Source organism: Pelodiscus sinensis, chromosome 1, assembly GCF_049634645.1.
Source record: "Pelodiscus sinensis isolate JC-2024 chromosome 1, ASM4963464v1, whole genome shotgun sequence".
In the NCBI taxonomy this organism is placed as follows: Eukaryota; Metazoa; Chordata; order Testudines; family Trionychidae; genus Pelodiscus; species Pelodiscus sinensis.
Window position 1 is genome coordinate 96,260,038 of NC_134711.1, and position 23,828 is coordinate 96,283,865.

The window sequence follows — 23,828 nt, forward strand, 5'->3', positions numbered from 1 at the left end:
ACTAAAAATCACTGTTAATTACCCATCACTGCACTGAGAAAAAGCATAATGCAATCGCTCTAATACTACTTTTGAAACGTCCATAATCTTCAGCAATGAAAAGAAAACAGCGGGCAAATCACAAGCATTCATAAATACCAGGTGAATTACCTTTGTGTTCCTACAAAGCAGATTTGCTTGCTCTTATTTTGGAATGAGTTGCCTATTCGCTATTTGTAGCTAGCCATTCATACATGGCTGCCAAGTCCAAGCACATCTGGTTTAGACACAAAAAGAAGAGAGCACTAAAAAAGTGACCTAGTCTATGCTTATTAAAAAAAAAAAAAAAAAAAAACTCACCCCACTTCCCTATGTAGCTTGGGAAACCTGCACTAAAACATGATTTAGCAAGATTTCAAAAGAGATCTTGTGTCATAAGAACGGTCATATAGGTTCAAACCAAAGGTTCATTTAGCCCAGTATCCTGTCTTCCAACAGTAGCTAATGCCAGGTGTCCCAGAGGGAATGAACAGAACAGGTTATCAACAAGGCTATGTCTAGACTGCAAGCCTCTTTCAAAAAAGAGCATCTAGACTGCAAGCGGAACTTTCGAAAAAGCAAGCCGCTTTTTCGAAAGAGAGCACCCAGGCAGTCTGGATGCTCTCTTTCGAAAAACCCCTGTTTGCATTCAAGAACGCCTTTTTTCGAAAGAGCACTTTCGAAAAAAGGCGTTCTTCCTCGTGAAATTAGGTTTACCGCCGTCGAAAGAAAAGCCGCATTCTTTCGATTTAATTTCAAAAGAACGCGGCTGCAGTCTAGACGCAGGTGAAGTTTTTTCGAAAAAAGGCTACTTTTTTTGAAAAAAACCCTGAGTCTGGACACAGCCCAAGTGATCCATCACCTGGTGTCCGTTCCCAGCTTCTGATAAACAGAGGCTAGGGACACCATCCCTGTCCATCCTGGCTAATAGCCATTGAAGGACCTATCCTCGATGAATTGATCAAGTTCTTTCCTGAACTCTGTTACAGTCTTGGACTTCACAACATCCTCTGGCAAGCAGTTCCACAGGTTGACTGTGCATTGAGTGAAGAAATACTTCCTTTTGTTTGTTTTAAATCTGCTACCTATTAAGTGCCAGGTGGCAGCCTCCTGGAATGAGTGGAATAGGACATAGTGAATGACACCTAGATCACAAGACAGAAGACTACCCCCCCTTCCCTGACATTGAGCTATTTATTTAGTTTCTGCCTTAGCTTTTCCAGCTGTTAAAAATAGGAGTAATACTTTCTTCACAAAGGTGTTGGGAGGTTAATTTTACACTGCTCTGAAAAATATCAGGGCTATGTGTCCTATCATCACCATCTGCCACCAGTAGGAAATTTTAATTGATGAAACAGCTGTTGGGAATATCATTCCAATCAGAAAAATATAGATAGTCAAAGAGCTTTTTGATTTGTGCAGGTAATAAAGGATTTCAAAGAACTAGGAAGGTAACAAGAGGTGAGGTAATATGGGAGCAGATACCAATCAAGAGAGGAGTGTTTATTATGAACCTGGAATGAAAGAGGGCTCTTTGAGCCAGTTTCCCATGAACTAAACGCTAAGCAAGACATTCACAATCAATAACGAGAAAAACAAACTCTTCACTAAAACCAATTTTGGAGAACTAGTGTGCTGTATTTTAAAAGAAAGAATGGATTGTCCCAAAAGGTACAAGATAAAGGTGACAAATGAACTAGCAATACCACTGCTAAAAAGGAACAGGAGGGTCAAGGAAAGGCTGAGCTGACTTTTGGCAGGAACTCATTTTAGATTTGAAGTGAGTAGAGAAGTTATACAGGAAATGAGAAATTACAAAGTAACAAAAAAATTTTAAAGCATAAAGCATCAATGGAGGGAAAACATTGAGAGACAAATCCAAGAAGACAAAAAGTACTTACATCTTTTTAGCTCTGAAGGGTAAAAGGAAACAAGAAAAAGGTTTTATAAATACTTCCAGGAAAAGAAATTCTGTGGAGAGAATGGGTCTATTGTTAAACAAGGTAGGGGACCAAATAACAAGTCTTCAGGATAGCTGAAGTATTCGACAGCTATTTCTCTATCTCTATAGAAATATTTTAGAGAGTTTGTGCATCTATCCATCCATGAGTCTGTCCATGAGTCTGTTTGTTCAAGACCTCCTCCTAAATGACAAGAGCTAGGACCACCAAATTTGGCCTGCATCTTCCTCTTGCTCTAACGTAAAGCAAGGTCAGGGTCTGGTTGTGCCAGGTAAGTGGGATGTGACTGGAATGCAACTGTTTTCCTTAACACCGAAAGGGAGGGGGCAGAGAGCAGGGACAGTTAGCTCTGCGATGACCACTGGGGGCGGTGAGCATGGGGGACAGTTATGCTGCAGAGTGACAGGGGAGCAGCTGCATCAGGAAGAAAGTGGCAAGCTAGAGTCAGGGCTCCCAATATCGCCGGCCTTCAGCCATGGGCAAGTGGCCTCCTATGGCAAACCCCTCCCCCCGGCCCATGGCCCTGTCACCAGACGGAGGGAGGGGAAATGCTGCCAACCAATGGGCCCGCCACTGCCCAGGGAGCATCTCCTAAGGAGCTGCCAGCTGGGGCTGGGCAATGCAGCCCGCATAAGGAGCTTCTGGGCTGTGAAGCACAAACGCTTCCCCCTCCTCTGGGAGGAACCTCCAGATCTGAGCAGCACCACCTTCGCTGTTGCAGGCAGTCCCAGTAAATCCACCCAGACCTCTCAGCCTCCTGCCCTGACTCCGGTACTCCCCTGCCCAAAGGCCCCACCCCTTGCCCGGTGCTCCCCCAACCCCAAGCTCCTGCCCCAACTCCTCCACTCCACACCCGAGCACCCTACACCTCCCAGCCTCCTACCCTGTCTCCTGCACCCCCACCCCATCCTGTGTCCCCACACCTTCCCTTCACTCCTACATCCCCACTCTCTGCTGTGACCCCTCCATCCCCTGCCCTAAGCATCCTGACACCTCCCAGCTTCCCACCCTGACTCCTACACCCCCCCCACCACCCCACCTTCTGCCCTGAGCACCAAGAACCCAAGCAACACTGGCTAAATCCTCTAGTAATAGACATAGAAAATATCTTGTAACAGGCAGTGTAAATATTTGGATCTTAAATATTCTCTCTTTACCCTCCACACACTTCAAAATATTTGATTTAGCAGAGTTCTGAGCGGCAATCTTAACATTAATATTATCACTTTGTGCTAGTGTTAACATAAAGGAAAAGAAGAACCTGCAATTCATGATTCGGATGAACCAGGACAAAGTAATCAAGAAGGGGAAGTGAATGAGCCAAATTCTTCCTTGGTGAAACTCTACTGATGTCAATGGAGTTACACAAAGGATAAATTTAGCCCCAGTTTTACAAATCTCCACACAACCAAATTACATGCACAGAAATGATCTAAAAGAAAACACAGAACCAAAGGAGAATGTTTTTGAAATTCATGGAGAGCTGATGAAGGAAAGCAACAGGTAGAACAAAAGAATTATATTAGAGAAGGGTCACAGCAAAGAGCCAGGAAACGGTTGATGAGCTGTTACATTAGTAAAAACAGAGGATGCAATATGAAAACACTTGAGAACACCACAATGAGTAGCAGAGGTCCAGAAAGAACACCTCAGAGCAAACAAACCTGCAGCCTGAGAAAACAGCATGTCTGACAGACAAAAGCTAGACTTTAATATTACTTATTTATAGTGTGTCAGACACCCACAGAAAAATGTGATGACATCCCCTGTAAAGACAGAGACACTGGAAAGAAACTGGGATAAATTCTGTTCAGTGACACCAGTATAAAACTGGAATAAATTCACTGGCTACAGTGGACTTACACCAGCATAAGTGAAAGCAGAATTCGGGCCAGTGCCTGATTCTTCTGTAGTAATAAAGAGGTAGCCGTGTTAGTCTGATCTTGCTAAAACAAAAGGAAAAACTATGTAGCACTTTAATGACTAACAAGATGGTTTAATAGGTGATGAGTTTTCGTGGGCCAGACCCACTTCCTCAGATCATATTATAGAAGAGACCAGAATATGATCTGAGGAAGTGGGTCTGGCCCATGAAAGCTCATCACCTATTAAACCATCTTGTTAGTCGTTAAAGTGCTACATAATGATTCTTCTGTCTGATTCTTCTCTGTCAGTGGATTGCAGTGCTTGGGAAGGGGGCTGAACTGACAGACATGGAAAGCGGAATCCTTGACTTGCCCACAGAACAGAAAACGGCAGTGCAGTGTTCTCTACTCTGCCCGAGAGGGATCACAACTAGGAGTGAGACAATAGATTAGTCACCGAGTCCATTCAGCCCTCAGTTTCCCTGCCTTCTAACAGCCAATGGCATATTTTGTGTTATGGATACCACTACCATATCAGGGTATCATCATGCTGTTTATCATGGATGATTGATAACAGAAATATTGATGGCACATCCAAAACATGACATTTGAAATTATTTCTGCAGAGCTCACTCTATAGCTCGAAGGACTTACAGGGTATGTTCACAGCATATAAAAGCCAGGCAGGGCCTAATACAAGAGCTCTATCAAAGACCAGTCAATATGGTAATCTGTGTTCCTTGGATTAGTGTCTTAATTTCTATCACATTAAAAAACCCCACAACACACACCTCTTGTCAAGGAAGGGATAGGAACACGCCCCTCCCCCCCCCCATTCTTTCCATTCACCAGCTCTCTTTGGAGTTACTGGCCCTGATCAAAATATGCATTTGCATTTTGCTAGTCAGAGATCACCACCTCCCAGGGTGCCTATGAGGATTCATTTCAAGGATTTCTATCTTGAACTTGAATATACATATATACACACACATTCCTGAACCGTCCATGTGTAAACAAAGTTTCCTTCAGTTGCACCTTGATTTGCACATGAGACTGATAAAAGCAGCCAGTAACCTGGTTCTTCTACCTTCTAAAGCACACTCCTCTCCATTGTCCTTGGATACTTTAATTTGTGACAGACTATTTAATCGGATTATAGCTTTTTAAATGCATTCTGGCACTTAGATTCTGTGATGACAGGTTCTGTATGAAAACCCATAGCTAGATAAGATAGATATTCTCCTTCCACCTAAGGTGTGTACTGTAATGTTTTAATTTACAGTCTAATTGTTTCCTTATGCTCCCGGTATTCATATGTCTCCTCTTGTCTTATTAGATGTTGATATAAGTGGAATCCTGGACCATGACTAAGGCTCCTAGGTATACTGCTATACAAATATTATTATTGTTGTTACAATAAATAACAGTGATTTATTATCTTAATATACAGATTGGGAAACAATTGTGATATCATGATATACAAACCACATTTTAAATCCTTTTCTGCACTTTGTTTCCTCTTCATAGTTCTTTAAAAATGAAAACCCCAGGGTATTTTTTGCAAGTACTGTATTCAAAACTACTGCTGGGAATAATGATTCAAATTAGTTATTGACCATGTTTCTCTATTGTCTATTACTCCTTCCTCAAAATAAGGAAATGACAGAGACATGGTGAGATTTGCATTCCACTACAGCAGTGTTTCTTAAAATTTTTAAGACTGAGGAACACCAAACAAATTTTTTTTAAAAAAAATCAGGAACACCAAGGATTTTTTGTTGAACAAGCAAAAAAAAAAAAAAAAAAATCCACTGAGCTATGGGATATTCTGATGGGAGGGCTCATTCAATCACTCCTACTGAAGCTGTTCCATTCTGGACAGATAATAAAACAGTGGTTGGACCAGAGCAACTGACCCCTGGGTCACCCACCCATTTTAACTACCAGGCTATAGAGTCCGTCTGTCTCTCTGGCCCTGTGGCTGTTTATTTCTCCACTATGAAACAGTGCGATTTGGAACTGTGGCACCAGCACCTCCTATCACACAGATTTTGAATGGGATCCAGTCTAGAAGGCAGCTCTTTAGAATGCCTGCCAGACTGGTTTCCACATGCAACTTAGGCAGCCAAATGGCTTGTCTTCCCCAGTTTGTCCATCTCCCATTTAAATCCCAGAGAGATTCAGAGCCTCACACTTTGGCTGTGTCTACCCTTAAAAGTGTAAAGCACAACTGCAGCTGTAGCAGGGCTTTAAACCCAAAGTGTGGTCACGGCACAAGGGCTGCAAGAGAGCTCTCCCAGCGCTCTGTGTAAACCACGTCCACAAGGTGGACAGCTAACAGTGCTGGGGACGTGGCTCTCAGCACTGTAGCCTGGTTCGCACTGGTGCTTTACAGTGCTGCAACTTGCTGTGCTTGGGGTGGGACTGGGCAGGGGAGTCATACCCCTGAGCTAGAAAGTTACAGCGCTGTGAAGTGCCAGCGTAGACTTAGGCAACGCTCCGCATGCCCAGAGGCAGGAATGTCAGCAGCTAGAGAATTTTTACTCTGAAAAACTTAAGCGCTAAATTAGTTCAGGCTGTCAGGATTTGACAGGAGTTTTATGGATTACAGTGCAGCCAAACCTGGGACTTGGATGTGAAGAGTAACTCCATAGATCCCACTGCTCCTCATTAGCCAGCTATGTGTTTTCCTGTGAGGGTTACTGCCACCTTTCCTTTGTCCATTGTAATAATCTCTAGTTATAAGGTGTTAGTAACTTTAACTCCATGGTTGTGAGGTTCTGTCAATTAGCAATACCACTGGGGGCAGCCCCCGGAGCCCTTCCCCCCCACACACACACAGCTTGCAGGCTGGGGGCAGCCCTTGGAGCCCTTCCCCTCACTCCCCCCTGCCCACAGCCTGCAGGCCACAGGGAGGTTGCTGGAGGCCAGGCCAGCCCCCCTCACCCACCATCCTAGAGGTTGCAGGCCAAGAAGGGCTGCTGGAGGCTGGGGCTGGCTCCCAGAGCCCCCACTCCTCCTGCACAGGCTGGAGGTGGCGGGGGAGAGGGGGCGCGGGAGGAGAGGGGAGGAATAGTCTGAGGCAGGGCCTGGTCTCCTGCAGTCGCAGTCCCAGCTCCCCGGGAAGAGTTGCCATCTGGGAAGCACAATCCTGGCTCCCTGGGAGGAGCCACTGGTTAGGCAGCGCAGTCCTCCCCTGCCCTGAGTCCTGCACCCGGTTCTCCTACCTTGAGTCCCTCCACCTCCCTCCTCCTGCCCTGATCCCTCCCCACACCAAACCCTGTGCCTTGAGCTCCCCCATCCCCTGCTCTCACTCCAGTACCTTCCAACCCGCTGTCCTGAGTCCCCCTCCCCCCAGCTCTCCCAGGTCCGTCTACCATCCTGAAACCCCTACCCTCTGCCCACACTCCAGCACCCTCCACCTCCTGCCACGAGCCCCTCCAATCCTTCTAGCCCCCTCACTCCTGCACCCTAACTCCTTTTTATTCTAGCAAAAGACAAACGGCAAATGCTATCTAAAAACCTCTATCTATTGTGTGGGTCTTTTCTTTTTTTTTTAAACCAATAAAATCTCCCCCCACCCTTTATTTATGAAAAATAAAATTACTTAATTAAAGCATGCATGCTTTCCTTTTAATTTACACACACACACACACACACACACACACACACACACAACTTCACTTAAAGATTCAAGAAATGCCAGGTACACCTGCTAGTATGCAGTTATAAGGAGCAAATTATATGGTAAACTTCAAGATTCTGAATATGAAACACAAAATTCAATTCAACACAAGAAAGCCTACTCTAGATGGTTTGTAGTTAGTGAAGTTTTATTGTTTTTTGCTTTTACCTCCTCCAGCAAATACCTTAAATAGTTAAAGCTCGCCCATGCTGTAAGTCAACCCTGCTCAACAGATCCACTTATCTGAAGATTCAGGGCACTGGAAAGAAGGATTGCAGCTCTTTTCATCATCCCTGCAGAACCCAAGTTTCAACACAGTTGAAATTTACGGAAGGAAAGCAGGGGAAGGAAACTGAGGCAATGAAGTGAGTGATCAAAACCTGAATCACAAAAGCTGAAAGTTTCAGTGTTCTGTAGACAGAGCTAATGACTTCGGGGGCCAGGCTGCAGAGCCAGTGGCATTTAAAAAGCAAATCTAGCCTTGCTGGTAGGGACACAGGAATTGCAATGCCAGAATATTGGTGCATCATTCAGTTATCCTACCGATGTGGCCAGAGCAATTATCCCCACTCACTCAGTTTGTCTATTCATAGACGGGAGTGGGGTTGTGGGAAGAGGGGCAAAGACACTGCATCCAAAAAGAACTATAGTTTTACACTCCCTCATTAATACACATATCAAAGGAAATAAAATGGGACCAGTCTCTTCTAAACTCTGTCAAATAATATAAAAGTCCCTACTACTGATTCTCTAGGGTAGATCAACAGCCCAGTGGGATTTCCTGGTACCAGAGACATCACACAACGAAGCATTCTGGGGCATCACAGTATTGCAGGAACCTGCTGGTGCAATTCTGGGAAACTTCAAAAAGGAAAAAAAAATAGTATGTTTAAAAAAAAAAGTATGTGCTGAATACCCCTCTATATAGGGCAATCACCCCATTGCCAGAGGGTAACTCAATTTTCAATTGACTTTGCAGGTCACCTTGAAGAATCTGCCATTTATTCCATGCTTGCTTTCTATTTCAGAGACATACTTTAATCTATGATAGGACTGTACCTTACACCCTGGGGTTCCCAAGTTTCCTTGGTATCAGGTTATGATACACAGCAAGAGCAGCTATCAGTATTTTTCCATATCTATGCTTGTGGATTTTTTTGAAGTGTTCAAAGTGGCAGAAGTTTGAAACACTTTTGTTTTGTGGTTGGTTTTGTGTTTGTTTTTTTAAGGTGGGGGAAAGGGAAGCAGGGGAAATATGCTAAGTCAAAGCAAATGCCTTTTTCTGTCAGGCGCCCGTCCTGTGGGTGATATGCAGAGAACGCCAGTCTACCAGCAGTACGACTCCTAATTCATAACAAATGGAAAAGTAGAATGTATGGAATGGGGTTGCTTGTGTCTATGTGTAATAATTAGTAACATACTGCATACTGTGTGGTATGTGACACTAAGTTTGGCTCAGTAAAACTGGGAGTGGGGTTAGACTTTCTGAAACAACATGGGGTTTTCATTTCAATAGTTTATTAAAAAGAGGCATCAGGGAAATGGTCAAACAACTGAAGACAGGCTGACCTGGAAGGTATATTAGGCCAAATAACTAAACCCAAACATTGCCTCCAGCCACACTATATTTTAAGTCAAACCTCATGATTCCAATTTAAGATAAAACCTAACATGGAAAAAAGACTTAGGAGAAATAGCTCATTAGAAGTCTGGAAAAAAACAACATGGAGTTTAAAAACACTATTCCATGGTGTAAGGAAATTCTGTTCAAATGCAGATATTATTCAGGAGATAAATACAAAGGATTTTTCAGACAAATGATACCAGGAAAAAGGAGGACTTTGGCACAGCCAGGATGCCTCAGAAGACACACCACATATCTTATTTTGATTCAGAAAATTCATGACTTTTACTCATTGCGATAACTTGAGGCTGAGTGAATTGTGTGTCAATTTCACCTGTCTTCTTTCAAATGTCACCTTCACATGTCAGTTTCACCTCCATTATTTTGATGTAATAGAAAGTGAAAACTATTGATTAGGAGGGTTAATTCCTTCTTGGAAAACAGTTTCAAAATGCACCTGTTGGTAACAGCCGTTTATTTTTGTATAGCAGATGCATGGGAAACAGATAAAACTGGTCCCAATAGCTAGTAAAGTTACTGGGATGGATTTGTTAACCTTTCTGGGTATCTTAAAGCGCTGACCTCCTTCTTCCATGTATTTATGAAAGGAGTGGCTTGAGCATTGTAAAATGGAGTGGTTTCTACTGCTAGGGGCAAGTATACTATTGTTTGGGTAGTTCATTAAATATATATGGTGCAAGTTATCTTTTGTAGTCTATATTTTAATCTTGTAAAAGCAACTAGAAGCAAAAACAAGCACTCAGTAGAAATCAAGACCAAAGATAAAACCAAAATCTGAATCACAGATATGTCTGATACAGATACGTACTATATTAGAATACATTTTTTCTTCGGAGTTCAAGGCCATTAGATCACCTAGTCTGATCATCTATGTATCACAGGCCATTAAATTTCCTCAGATACCCCATATTTGAGCTCAATTCCTTCTGTGTGACTAAAACATACTTTGTGCTTGGATAAATGAAATGTCCTGGAAAGACATCCATCCTGGAGCTGAAGAATCTACCACCTCCCTTGGTAATATGTTCCAGTGGATAGTCAGCCTCACTGTTAAAAATGTGTGTCTAATTTTCAACTTCTAACCATTGGTTCTTGCTTTGCCCTTTAGAACATAGATTTTCTGCCCACAAAGGTACTTTATACCCTGTAATCAAACAGACTAAACTGATTGAGTTTAAGTCTCTCACTGTGAGGCATTTTCTACCAGCTCTCAAAACATTTTTGTGACTGTACCCTCTTCATTTTCTCCAACATCCTTAAAATACTGGTGCCAGACTTGTGCACAACAATGCCATGTGCACATGCAAAAATCTTACTCACTGCCCCTGTTATACAGCCAAGAATCACATGTGCCCTTTTAGCCACAGCATCACTCTGGGAGATCATGTTCAGTTGCTTCTTCTATGACTCCTAAACCTTTCCATAGTCACTGCTTTCCAGGATACAGCTCCCTATGCTTTAGGTATGGCCTCTGTTCCTTAAACGAAATATGTAACTTTTGCATCTGATTATACTAGAAGATTTACTCAGCATTGCTCAGGACCTTCACGCCAGGGGGCTGGAGGTGGGGTAAGGAGGGGCTCAGGGCAGAGGGCTGGGGAACTTGCAGCAGCTCCTGGGGCTGGCCAAGGCAAAGGCTGTGCTGCTCAGGGTGCAAATGGGAAGCTTACGTGTACCCCTACTCCCTGCTACCTCAATGGGTTACAGCTGTCCCAGTCCCCATCTCTGGTCTCTTGCTATCCCCATGTGGCCATTAGACAGTATAACTGTCCCTGCTAACAGCCCCTTCCCTTTCCATATTATAAAAAACAAAATCACATTCCAGGCATATCCTAAGCTGTGTCTAGACTACATGCCTCTGTCATCAGAGGCAAGTAGATTAGACACAGAGGCAAAGGCAAATGAAGCCGCGATTTAAATGTTCGCGGCTTCATTTAAATTTACATGGGTGCTGCGCTGAGCCAACAAACAGCTGATCAGCTGTTTGTCCGCTCAGCGCGCTAGTCTGGACGCTCCCCTGCTGACATCAAAGCCCTTTGTCGACAGCCACGGTAAACCTCATCCCACGAGGAATAACGGGGCTGCCGACAAAGGGCTTTGATGTCGGCAGGGGAGCGTCCAGACTAGCGCGCTGAGCGGACAAAGAGCTGATCAGCTGTTTGTCGGCTCAGCGCAGCAGCCATGTAAATTTAAATGAAGCCGCTATCATTTAAATCGCGGCTTCATTTGCCTTTGCCAAAACAACAAATCTACATGGCTCCGTCGACGGAGCCATGTAGTTTAGACGTACCCCTGTTGTCCTGGCACAACCAAAGCAGGAAACTACATACTGAATTTGATGGTCCTACATCTTACCATTTAGGTGGAGTTCTTGAACAGACAGAAAGGTGGACAGACAGACTTGCTTATAAACTCTCTCAAATATCTATTAATTAAAACAATTTTTTACTGAATGGGCCCAGTTTAACCAAACTATCCAAATTACCCAGTATGACTGCCCTGTCTGTGTCATTATTTACCACTCCAAATTCTGCTGATAAAACTTTACAGATGACAGAGTCATTTTATATTTACTTCCAGACTACTGACAAAAATGCTGAGCCTTTGCCCTTATAGCAATCGCTGTGGAATCCCTCTAGAAAGGCCCCCCTTCAATGATAATTCTCCAGTGAGGTCTTTTTGAGATGTCTGCTAGCCCATTCTTAATCCATTTAATGTGTGCTCTATTTATATTGATTAATGCTACTTTTATCATCAGAATGCCATGCAGTACTAAATCATGTCTTACAGAAGTCTAAATATATTACATCTATGCTCCTGCCTTTATCAACCAAATTTATAATTCTTTGAGATTACATATTTGTTCAAAGAGACCTATTTTCTATAAAGCCATGTTGACTGGCATTAATTACATTCCCATCCTATAATTCTGTATCAAATGAATCCCAAATTAGCTTTTCTATTATTTTGTCCAGGACTGATGTCAGGATAACCAGAATGTATTTATCCAGATAATCCTGCTAGGTGTTTTTTTTTTTTTTTTTTTTTTTAATACTGGTACAATATTAGCTGGTCTTCTGGAATTTCTCCAGCATTACAAGATTTATTAAAGGGTTTAATAAATTGCAAGGTTTATCTATCAGAGGACGAGAGAGATCCTCGGCCAACTCTTAAAACTCTTGGGTGCAATTTATCTTACCCAGCTCATCTGAAAATGTTTAATCCCTAGTAGCAATTTAACATCCTCCTTAGTTACTAGTAGACTAGAAACTACTTCATCATCCTCATTCAGTACAAGTACATCACCCTGCTTCTTTCAAAATATGGAACATGAATCTTTATTAACACTTGAATTTAATTTTAATTGGTTTAAATTTTTAAAACTTTATAATGTACACGGTCAGGCTGGGTCTGGTCATAGTAATATGCTTTATTCCCCACTCATCCCCTTTTTGTGAAAGGGTGCCCTTTAAAAATTGACGGGGAACAAGATTCTTGTAGACTACACATCTGACAACCGTTTCAGATTTGTGTTTAACAATAGAACAATTAGCTGCAAACCCACATGATACTGTAACTGCACAGTTATACTCGATTAATTATGTGCAGTGCCCATTTACTACTAATTTGGCTTCAATTATACTGTACATAGGCCACATCCTGCACCCAAAGACGTCAAAAGCAAACCCTGACCAGATTTCAACATTGCTAGATTGGGCCTCAAAGATCAATGACATCTTCCATTAGCCAACACAGGGTTGAGTTTTCAAATAAGTGGCTCAACTGCACCTGCCAAACTTGTGCACTTAACCATGGCACACATTTCAGAGCTGCACTTCAGCTGTGCATAATGAAAATGTACAACATTGGTTTCCTATAACACACCTTTTTTGTTTCACTGAGCAATCAAAAACTAAATTTAATTAAAAGCTCAACTTGTCCTCCTGCTTCCCAAATTACCCCAAGCACTCATTTTCTGTTTCTCTCGCTCACATACACACGCTTTTGCCTCCATGTAAAAATCAAGCATTAAGTGACTGAAATGTGGGCATTCAGATCTCCGTCAATATGTATGTAAATGTGATGCAGAAAGCTCACACACACACAGGTTTTGTTTCTCCAGCAGTTTTTTAATGGGCTTTCTGCAAGAGAGAGAAATCTCCTCCTTTCTAGAAACAAGTCCCCAGCTTGCCTGGATTCAGCCCTTGAGGCTCCAGGCTGGCGTTCCAGCCCCTTCCCAATGTGGGGCTGGAGCACACAAAATCTACTAGCCTGGGTTCCCCTCAGCCCCCTGAACCAAAAAAGTTCCCCATCCTAATTTAAACCTTCTTGTTATCAGCCAGGATGTTATGTGGATTCTGAAAGCCTTTAGAGACTTGAGGACCTGCCTGGATGCCATCTTTTTTGGCCATTTTCTGAAGCCTTGCATTGTCTCCAGGATTAATGCAGGTGGGTTATGCACTGGCAGAACATTCACAAATGCATCTTTCAGATATCACCAAGTTTAGATCTTTACTTTATTCAGGTCAGAAAACGATGTCACAGGCAATTAAATGATCAACAAAACAAGGCTTCCATTTCCGGGACTGGACAGTGTTCCTGGCTAGAGTCCCTGGTTTCTTTTCTGGCATCAGAAGGTGCAGAACTTCTGGATGTGATTAGCTGACTTACTAAGATTACCACCACACTGGACGAGGACCCCATTGTGCTAGGTGCTGAATAAGCACAGAACAAAATTAACCTCGGAGCAGTCACAACAGGAGTTATGGATTCGCTGACTGTCTGAGCTAGATTTTTAGGTCCTTCTGCCTTCTATCAAGTCCTTGAACAAGGGTGGGAACCAAAACTACAGGAGAAGACTATCCCTGAGCAGAAAGGTTCCCAGTGGTCCTCTGCTCTGGCTTCAGCTCCTTATGCCTGACCAGACGGAGGACAGTTCACAGATTCAGTCATGCACAAAGGATTAGGGCTCCTTGAACATGCAATTTTCATTTGAGGTAGGCTTCAGCAGCTGAAGCACTTACAGCTAGATTTCTGTTTGCCTTCCATGATCCACTCCCCTCTCAGGCACTGCAATCTGTGCTTCCTCTGACTAAATCAGAGAAATAAGACAGGATTGCTTCATCTTCAGCCTGCAAATAGTAATTACACTCAAGGAGAACGTCTGGAAGATTGAATTCTTGTTTCCTTAGCTGTTCACAACAGGGGGGAAACCAAGAATGACTTCTCCTGAGACATATATAATACTGGGTCAACCAAGCACCATTCATGCATCTCTCTCCACCTGGCAGCATATATTTTTGTATCCGTCTCCACCTAGCAGCATCCTGTCTCCACAACAGGAGCAGAGCACCTAGCACAATGCCAATCTCAATGACATGATTGAAAGACAAAGACTAATTGAGGAGCCAACATACCAAGTTGGAGAGGTTATGATCACTCAGCATTTGCAAAGACAATACAAAGGTAAGAAGTTCTCCCATCTCACTTCTGGAATCTGCATTCGATTCCAGTGTGAAGTCAGACTAGTAAGTAGATTTCCAACTCCAACTCCATGCACTTTACACAAAACCACAAACAGAGAAATCAAGATACCGAACCAAATGCTAAGCTAAACTGTAGGGCTACGTCTAGACTGGCCACATAAGACGGAATAGGCATGCAAAGCAGGCAAGTCAGAATAGGGAAATCCGCGGGGGATTTAAATATCCCCCGCGGATTTAAATAAACATGGCCGCCGCTTTTTTTCCGGCTTGGGGAAAAGCCGGAAAAGAGCGTCTAGACTGGCGCGATCCACTGGAATAAAGCCCTTTTCTGGAGGATCTCTTATTCCTACTTGCAAGTTCTCCTTGAGTGTTACGGATGCAAATGTAGCACTTTGGAATACAGGCAGTCCCCGGGTTAGGTACAAGATAGGGACTGTAGGTTTGTTCTTAAGTTGAATTTGTATGTAAGTCGGAACTGGTACATATTGTAGGGGAAACTCTAGCCAAACATTTCTCCAGAGCTCAGTTTTATTCTCCCACAGCTCACTTCCCTCAGTCCTTTATTCTCAAGCTGAGGTGTCTGCTGAGAAAAGCCGCTCCGCGTCTCCCTAGTCTGCTGGGGGGGGCACTAGCTTCGCGTCTCCCTGGTCTGCTGGGGGGAAGCAGCTAGTGCGGGGTTGCCTAACCCTGTTTGTAAGTAGGGATCCGATGTAAGTCGGATCCATGTAACCCGGGGATTGCCTGTAGGCAAATCCGCGGGGGATTTAAATATCCCCCGCGGCATTTGCATGTTCATGGCTGCCGCTTTTTTCCGCCTTGTAGATAAGCCGGAGAAAAGCGCCAGTCTGGACGCGATCCTCCGGAAAATAAGCTCTTTTCCAGAGGATCTCTTATTCCTACTTTCAAGGAATAAGAGATCCTCCGGAAAAGAGCTTATTTTCTGGAGGATCGCGTCCAGACTGGCGCTTTTCTCCGGCTTATCTACAAGCCGGAAAAAAGCGGCAGCCATGTTAATGCAAATGCCGCGGGGGATATTTAAATCCCCCGCGGATTTGCCCATTCCAAAGTGCTACATTAGCATCCCTATTACGGAATAGGGGCCAATGTAGACACAGCCCACCTGTTTAAGGTACCTTGTAAACTCACATGGTTTTGTGCCCCTCCACACCATGCCATGAGGGCAACATAAGTCCCCTGCCTCTGAAAGAACCCAAGCTGGATGGGAGAAAGGAATGGTTAGGTACTTCTATTGAGTTACAATGGAATTGATGAACTGGCACATCTTATAACAAATACAACCATTTTTCCTGGGATTTTGGAATACATGGTATTTACGTAAATATTTCTTCTGTTGTTTTGCCTCTGTCAATATTCTGAGTGTAGCAAATAGACTTAATAGGAGTCTCTCAGCTAAATCCTTAAGCATTATGGTTAAAATTTACCCCTCAGAACTGAACCCTGTACTACTCTGATGGATAAAGCACCCACTGATTTTATATCTGTGGGCCCTAAGATGTCTCTTTTATCCTTTGTGATGACCAAGTGGGGGGATACAGATAGAAAAGGAGGGAATGGATTTTTAAAAAGATACTTTATAATAGACCTTTGTCCTCTCTTTGATCAGTCAGTTTCTGAACAGGATTTAAGTGGCAGATGTCTGTGAAGGGGTCAACTTTTTTTTTCTCTTTTAAAAATGAAAGGACAGTTTGGTTATATCTTTTAATTTGTTTTAAGAGAATTGGGTAACACCTTTAGCTATTTCATAAGACAAATATAATACCAGAAAATGTCTATCTGTGTTTTTGCAATGTGGGAATCCAGTTTATATAAAATAGACATTTTCAAAGGGATGATGGCTTTTTTTTCTACCTATAGTAACATTGTTTCAAAAGTAGTGGAGTCAAATAAAGGGCATATGCCATTTTACAAAGCATATAATATGCATTTAAAAATGGGTAATTTTTCCCACCACATGGCAGACTGGAGCACACACAGGTGCCTGCGTGGTATGAATTTGCTATCAGATCTTTGGGAGATCTGCCACTGATTTAATGGGAATGGGATCTGTCCCTAACTTATGATATTCTTTGGAATTTTGCTTTTTCCTTTTTTTGAAGCCTAATATGTTCCTCTTCACCTGAAGATACCCTATATTAACATATTCCATAAGCCACAGATCACCACCCAGAAACCCAGATAACTAATACTGCAAGCTGTCTTTTACTCTCTTGGGACCAGGTTAGCATCTTGTCATGTTATGGGAACATGGAGCCTTACTTATTCTTTTTAAATTTTTCTAATTGAATTAGAAAACTGCAAATTTTCTTCTAAAGTATTTTTAATCACAGTAATTTATTTGTAGGACACCTAATCTCAGTGGTCTCAGTTTTCAGGGGTTCATTAAAATATTTGCTGGCTTCTCTGCCTAATCTTTCATTGGCAGTTTTTCCCCCCATAGGCTTGAATGCAAAAACTAAAAATTAAATGCAAAGTTTTGTAAGGAAACACAAACCTGGTTTCATGCCTTCAAGTTTTGTTATGTACATTTCACATGGTTCTGTTTACTAAGTTCATGTGAGGTCTTGAATTCAATGATCTTCATTGTAGCAGGCCCATTTAGTTACATTTAGGTAAGATACATTATGGACCAAATCCTCATAGGTCGGCAAAGCTCTATTTGAACTCAGTAGTGCCATGCCAGCATACATTGGCCAAGCATCTGACTCTCTATCTTCTCATATTATTAAGGTTGACCTAAAAATCTTACACATGTCCTTCTGTTAATCCCAGCGATTTACTGCTTGGTTCTGTTACGATATTTTGAAAAGTGAGTCCTGGGTCTGAACTCTCATTCTATGCTACATTTTTCAAGCCAATCTTTAGTGACATTCTTTAAGTTTTGAGTGTCATTATGGATGGAAGCAGTCCTTGGAATACGTGCACTTGACCTACCATAAAGTGAATGACTGGCATCAGATGTAAGTGCTTGTTATGTCAAAGCTTTGGTATGTCACTCATTTATAACAACAATCAAATAGATGCTACCCAAACCTAGCAAATATGCCATTCCCTTAGTGAGAAATAATAACCTGTTGCCTCTGATTGCCTGATGCCTGCTGTCAATTGATTGCTGGCAAGATACCTCTCCAAGAAGACACCGTAGGTAGTCTCAGTGCCTTAGGGTACCATGCAGGCTGTCAATTAGTCAAGTATATTTTACATCCATACCTGTATTGGGGAAAAATCAACTTCCCATGAACACACAGGACTGAATCTTATACTGCTTGGTATTCACCTTTTAGACCAAAGTCTCCAATAGTGGAAGAGGGCACATTGACTTAAATGGACTAGCAGCCATGTATACCAAGTGAATTTGTCCCAAAGGCTACGTCTAGACTGGCCACATAAGACGGAATAGGCATGCAAAGCAGGCAAGTCAGAATAGGGAAATCTGCGGGGGCCAATGTAGACACAGCCTACTTTCAAGTAGGAATAAGAGATCCTCCGGAAAAGAGCTTATTTTCTGGAGGATCGCGTCCAAACTGGCGCTTTTCACAGCCGTGGTGTGAGGGAGCAGAACTTACATTATGTGCTACATGCTGTGCCCAAGCCTGGGGATGCTCCCCTGCATATGGTTGGGCTCAGGAAATCTAGTTGGAATACTCCCTGCCCTCCAGACTTAATAGATTTTTAAAAAAAAGTCCATGATGAAGTTAATGCTGCTACAAGCAGGATTTGTTCTCCCCATTATGCTTCCCATCCACTCAGAAAGGCAGACACGGAAATAGGCAAAAAGCAGCCAGTGCTGCTCCTGTCTGCGCATGCTACCAGGGAGAGTTGCCTGTCCTACAGCCACTCCAGAATTAGTGGAGGTGGATTGTTTCACCACAGATCTTCTGGTTCCTTGCTACTTGGAGATTGTGCTGTCTAGCCATTCTGGCATGGGCACAATGCACTTTCCCATCCCAGAAAAACATGAGGAAGAACATGCTGTGATGCTGGCAGACCAGATGCCAGCCCATGCCAAAGCCCCGGGCCTCACTGAGCACTTACAGATGAATAGATGGAAGCCAGGTCAATTAACTTGTATACTTGTACAGATCGAAATCATTGTTAAATGTATGAGAACGTCTTTGGTGTTTAAACATCTCAAAAACTAGTGGGATGTTACAAACAATGTTTTCATTTACCTGTTATAAAGGGACATTCACATTGTATATTTCCCTGTAACTGGATAACCCATCAAATGAGAAAGAAGCACATGAAGAACATTCATGGGAAAGTACTTATTCTTGGACATCTGAAGGCAAGTGGTCATTATGTGTGATGACCAAATGCTCTAGATGCGCTCCTCTCTGCTAGTCAAAGAAAAACCCCATGTGGGTAGGGTCCCTGTCCACTTGTTTTCTGAAAAGGAAACTCCTAACTACGGACTTCAACTCTGAACTGTCTGAATTCTAACAGGGCAGAATCACTGAATAAATAACAGAGATCCGCATCGTAATTCTGAGTCATTCTGAGGCTACTGGGAAACGGATAGGTTCCTATATCTCTGCTACCATGTGAAATTAGAGTGACTCACCCATACGTGTATTTTACCTAGTTTAACCTCTCAATTACTCTCATTTCTTTTTCTTAGCTAAGAAACTTTTCATTAGTTTACTATAGAATTGGCTACCAGCATTGTCTTTGGTGTAGAATCTAGGATACAACACGACTTGGGTGAGTGACTGGTCTCTTGGGACTGGGAGTAACCTGGAATCTTTAGGATTTGTGATGGGTGACATTTATCGAGTCCAGCCTACCTGGGTGGCAAGATAGACACGAGTCTGTAACTCCATTATAAGCCTATTGTAGTACTTTGGAAGTTCACATTTGGTACTGGGTTGGTGAGATCTAATTACAAAACATACCACCTGTTTGGGATGACTTTCCTGCTTTTGACAGTCCTGACTTAGGGACTCCCAGTCACAAGCCACTTCAGAAAGCATGACAGGTGCCTTTTCCAATCTACTCTAAAACAAAAGTCCACATACACACATCTGGTCTCCTCTACCTTGGAGTGGGGTGTAACAAGCTACCTGCCCTCCGTGAGTCAGCAGCAACCATTTAGCTCTTCCCAGCAAGATCAAAACCACCTAGCAGGGTGGAGCATTCCCAGCAATTGGCCAAAGTAGTCTCTGCTGCAATAAACTGCTGCAGCTCCATAGACTTCAAGGCATCTTTCACATTTACACAAGCAGAGAATTTGGCTCACTGGGTTTTAACTTGTAATATTTCCAGGTCATTTCTAATTCCACTCCCCACCCACAGCATCATCATAGGAATAAACACCACATCCTAAATCAAGGGTAGAGAACCTTTTTTGAGTCGGGGGCCACTGACCCCCAGAAAAATCAGTTGGGGGCTGCACACAAGTGAGAAGCCCCCAACTGAGGAGAAAGACACTCCCCACATTCTCCTTGCTCACCAGAGCCGAGGGGAGCCTAGGCTAGTAGATTTTGTGTGCTCCAGCCCTGTGAGCGGGTGACTGGAATGCCAGTGCAGGCTCCCCAATGCTGAGCCTCAGGGGCTGGATTCAGGCAAACTGGGGGCCACATCCAGCCCCAAGGCCTGCGGTTCCCCACCCTGGTCCTAAATGGAAGAGTTCATCCAACATGCTTACATGACCAAAGGAGCAATCGACTACCCATCATTCCCACTTAACTGATCCTACCACTTGATGTCTTTGTGAGATGATCAGCTAAGGCTACTGAAGTCCTTGCATTGCAGAGGTTAAGTTTTAATAGAAGTTGTTCAATAGCACTTAATTCTAAGAAAGCCACATTTAATTGTAGTACTGTACCAGTAAACACACTTGTTACACCATTCGAACTCATTATACCTCCCATTACATTACTACATTATTGATGTAACGATCCACAGCAATGAAGCGGTATCTCACTTTCTTCTCCCTTGTGAACGTCAAGTTTACAATCCTACAGCAAGGATGCCAGATTTAGTGAGGTTTTTATTCTAGTTGGTTAAAAATTCCAGCAATGATACAAAAACCAGCTGTGTGAAAGTTAAACACCTGTCCCTAATCAAATGCAAATGGTTGGAGTTTCTTTGTCAAATATCTTATAATTTGAACATTACTTCTAGATAAGTCACTTCTGGCTACACAGTCAATGGTTTTTGAAAAATAGCCCAGTTGATGTAAAGCAGGGGTGGGGAACCTTAGGCCCGGGGACCAGATGCAGCCCCCAGCTTGCTTGGATCTGACCCTTGAGGCTCCCACATTGGGGAGCTCACGCTGGTGCTCGTGCTCCCACCACCAGGCTGGAGAGTACAAAAATCTACTAGCCTGGGCCCCCCCTCTAGGCTCTGGTGTATAAGGGGAATGTGCGGAGTGTCTTTCTCCTTCCCAGTCAGGGGCCACATCAGTGAGGGGGTTGTTTTGTTGTTGTAGTTGTTTCTCACTTGTGCGCAGCCCGACTGATTTTTCTGTGGGTCAATAGCCCCCGACACCCCCAAAAAGTTCCCTGCCCCTAATGTAATGAAACATTTTAGAAAGACTAAGTAAGAATGCAATAAACTAGAGACTTCCTTTAGCAAATACTGAGCCTCTGATTTATAGCAAACACACCTACATCTTGATGGATTTGCTGAAAACACAGGGTCCCAATTAGCATTCCTAACACAGCAAAGCTTCCATTGGTTTCAGTAGAGTCCAGATTGCCAGATCAGCCTTATGCAGTGGTCACAACTGAGCAGCTCAGATCATTAGACCATTCAGTCCTGCAACCTTTACTCAGTCACCCAGGCAGGTCTATTCAAGTTCGCTGGATTAATGCACGTGAGTAAGGGATCCAGGAATGGGCCTCTCTAGTCCCATACTGCTCACTGAGCAGTGCCTTAGAGGAAGGTCAAAAGCCTCTGTGCACTCTGGGAAGTGCTTCGGAGGTCTGGAAAAGATAATAGTTGCACCCTGAAACAGGAGAGGAGCTCCTTTGCACAACATCAAATATTAATAGCGCCAGACACTTATCTTGCCCCCATATAATCCTACTAAGCTATCTGCCAGTGACTTCCTGCAGCACTGCACTCCGCAAGTTGCCAATATGCGAATTAATAAGAGGTCCCTGTTATTTGTTTGAGAAGTACCACTTTTCCCTTTACATTTAATGCGCACATTATGGCATGGGGGGGGGGGGGAGGAAAAGGGAGTGTCTGATCAGCTTCCATTTAACTATTAATTACTTTCCATGCCTTTCTTGCACTTCTTTCCAGACTCAGTCTTTGCTGTTTGTTATCACCTGTGACTAATCCCCATCACACTGCTAAATGTTTTCATTGCCCTATTCAGTGGCTGCCAGGGGATATCTTCCTGAAGGGGAGGCAACCAAAAGATACCTCATGCTGCAGCAGGTCGACCTGTTGTATATAGACTAGATCAGTGTTTTTCAACCAGTGGTACGAGTATCCTTAGGGGTACTCGAGAGAAGTCTGGGGGAGGAGGGTACGTCAACACAACTGAAATCTGGGGAAAACTAAGTTTTTGTTTTAAGTTTTACAGCGCTTTATTATTTTTGTACTTTTTACACACAAAAATATCATCGCCCGCCTGGCTACAATTAGCTGTCTGCATGACGCAGCTAATAAGCAAGCAGCTGCATTCTGATCCAATTCCCAAATGGTCTCGATACACGGCCTGAGGATGAGCGCCTTACAGCAACCTAATTTTGAGATAACAAAAAGGGATGGATAACTGTAGCAAGGTCTATGCTCAAAGAAAAAGGCTGCACTCCTGGTGCCTACTACCGAAGAAAGAAGAGTGCGGTGGGACACAGCCACTACCCATGCGTCCAGGAGCAACCCAGCATGTGCTGCAATGATGAATGTAGCATATGGATACCCACAACTCAGGTGACAATAAAATCCTGTTCGCCCAAGAGTCTCTTTCTCTGATCAACTAAATCTCTTCTGGATAGGGCTTCAGCCAGCCAGTCCTTTAGTCTAAAATAGTTATGCACTGCATTACACCAGCCTGGCTGGCACTGATTGAGGCATGGGAGCTGAAAATCCTCAGGAAGTTGACTACAATACATCATAGCCTATGCCTCCTTAGAAACCCCAACAAGGTCTTCATATTCAACAAGGATAAGAGCCTAGAAATCAATTATGCTACTTGCATGATTAACAGGACAGGATTTGGACCATAATGTTGCTATAGTATTTTCTGTCTTAGAGTTAATCTCTTTTAATAAATGCATTCAAGCATCTTACTGTAACTACTGGCATGCATTAGGAAGAAGGCTTCAGTGAACTATCTACAGCGATTCCCAGCTTTTAGCTGGGGAAAAAAAATCCTCCTTAGGAAGTTCAGAATTCTCTCTCTCATGAGAATTGTATTTGTTATTTCTTCCCAACTTCCAAGTCTAAATATTTTAAGGTTTTCTGGTTACCTTAACTACAATTCACAAATCACTGTCTATGATGGAAATTAGCAGTCAACATAGATTTGTCAAAAACAAGTTGAGTTAAACTAACCTAATATCCTTTTATGAAACAAGTAGGGGAGTGAGGAAAAAGTAGATGTGGCATATCTCAACTTTAGTAAAGCTTTTGATACTGTCTTTGGTGACTCTCTCATAGGAAAATTAGGGAAATAATATATTCCAGACAAATCTACTATAAGGTGGGTGCATAACCAGTTGAAAAACCATACCCAAAGAGAAGTTTTCAGGGTTCCCAGTCCAGCTGGAAGAGCACATGGAGTGGGATCCTGCAGGGTTCTGTTCTGGGTCTAGTTCTGTTCAATATGTTCATAAATGGATTTGGATAATGACACAGAAAACATGCTTATAAAGTCTGCAGATAATACCAAGCTGAGACCAGTTTAAAGCACTTTGGAGGACAGGATTAGAATTCAGAAATGATCCTGACAGACTGGACACATGACCTGAAATAAATGGGAATAAATTCCATGAGAACAAATGCAAAGTACTACACTTTGCACAAATTCAAAATGGGAAATGGCTGCCTAGGAAACAGTAATGCAGAAAAGGACCTGGGGGTTATAGTGGATCACAAACTAACTATGATTCAGCAAAGTAATACTATTGCAAAAAGAACAAACATCTGGGATGTACTAGCAGGGGTGTTGTAAGCGAGATGCAAAAGTTC

General features: G+C 43.0%; 1 protein-coding gene across 2 annotated transcripts in view; it reads right to left on the bottom strand.

Annotated features, from left to right (window-relative positions):
* Positions 1 to 23,828, bottom strand: part of ABTB3 (ankyrin repeat and BTB domain containing 3) — a 282,637-nt gene that overhangs the window by 245,142 nt on the left and 13,667 nt on the right. The window lies entirely within an intron of this gene.